Below are 1,995 nucleotides of genomic sequence, written 5' to 3' on the forward strand. Positions count from 1 at the left end.
GGAACGGGATAGTTCTAGAAAGCAGGTGGCGTGACAATAGGCACGTGACCTCGCTGACGCAACAGTTATATGACATTCAACAAAACAGTAAAATAAGAAATAATTTTTTTTATTAATACCTCGTTTAGTTGCAATTCTAAGAACGTAATATATCTTTTAAAATGTGTAAATTGTGTTGAATTATACATTGGTAAAACAAGTAATTTAAGATTAAGGATAAATTTACATAAATTCCATTTTAGATGTTCCGAAAATAGCCCATTATATCCCAGTAAACATTTTAATGAATGTATCTTGAGAAAATTTAAAATTCTAAAAAAACAAAAAATTTTATGCTTTCTCTTTTTGGGAATGTAATGTAAAATATAATTTTCCGAAAAATATTTTATAACTTTTTAGGAACTCTGCCATGTTTTATAAAATTCATAGGTCTTTCGTATAATCTCTATCTTCTTCCATCCTGTTGAACTTTCTTTGCCTAATCTTTCATTTGTCTTTGTATTTTTACTTTACTTCGAACATATTTATATTCTATAAGTATGAAAGTATAGAATAAATAAATTACATTTATATTATAATAATAAGAAAAAATATAATTAGAAAAATATTATTTAAAAAAAGAAAAGTATTTTGATTAATTTTATTTATTTTTTAACTTTTGTAATATACGTAATTTATACATGGATTGTGTTATATGTTTGTAGATCTGGAAAGTATATGTATGTAACTTAGATTATATGTTAAGTTGAAAAGCGGTATTTGTATGTATTTTGTTACAGATTCTCAGTAAAACTATTTCCTGAAGAGTGGCCTTTGAAGTCACGAAACCAGTGAAGAAATTAATAATAATTAACAAAAAAGTCTGAGATTCCAGTGTTTTCTTATTGGTAGCCACAGTTGAATTTTATTGATGTTTTGGTTATATACGTGTGGGTATGTAAACACACAGAAGATCTAAGACAAGGTTTAAGAAAGAAAGGAAAACAAAAATTCGATGATAATAATATTCAGGAAAACTTTAATTTGACACATTTTAGGCCTAAACCCTTTTTCGGGTAGTGTTTATTAAAGTGGAATATTCAGATCACATTCGAATACCACTAAAAAAAAGAGGTAATAATAGGAGAAAGTGTGAAACGACAATACTGGCGAATCAATTGTTGTAAAGAAATAACGTAAGTGGAAAAGGTGTAAAGAAATGCAAAGTTTATATATAAGGAGTAAAAGGGGGAAAAGTCACAGAATATCAAAAGTAAAATTACACAAAAAAAATTCTCGTTTTAACCAAATGGATAAATTGTACTTAGTCTAAATAAGGTGTTGTCATTCGTGTTCACGTAAATAAAATAACGGTTTGTTGATGTAGATCTTAGAACAACAAGTCTGAGATGTGACAAGTCGTGTTTGTCATCTGAAAAATCTGTTTTATCAAAAGGTCTTGGTTTTGCTCCAATAAAAAGTAAGGCTGATGAAGTTGCGTTCATTGAACAATTCTTTAGAAGGATTCGCCTGCAGACTTATTTCAACAAGACAGCATCCGATACATCCCCTATTAATAAAAATCTCTTCAGTACAAGTTTACACCCAGTCTGATTCTTCAACAACTTCTACATGAGACATACGTTGACCCAGTGGTGGGATTCAGCCGGTTCGTGCGAACCAGTTCTTAGAATTTAATGACCTCCACGAACCGGTTGTTAACAATCGTATATATAGGCCTAATATTAATGTTACAACTTACAAGTACGCGTGTTTACAACGCAACTTTACTAGCAAGCTATGCGGACTAGGTCTACTAGATCGCTGATGAATCATTTGCCAGCATGTAAGTGTTTTTTTTATACAGATTCTTATGATCTTGTCTAAATTATTATTATTAGATCTAACTTAGTTATATCATCTACTATAGGCCAAGCGTCCTAGGCCTACGCGTGAGTGCAAATCTGCGCTGAATTATTAGCCAGCGGGTGAACGCTTTTTCTACAGATTCTTGTC

The sequence above is a fragment of the Limulus polyphemus genome, unplaced genomic scaffold (assembly GCF_000517525.1).
Source record: "Limulus polyphemus unplaced genomic scaffold, Limulus_polyphemus-2.1.2 Scaffold3970, whole genome shotgun sequence".
NCBI classification, from domain to species: Eukaryota; Metazoa; Arthropoda; class Merostomata; order Xiphosura; family Limulidae; genus Limulus; species Limulus polyphemus.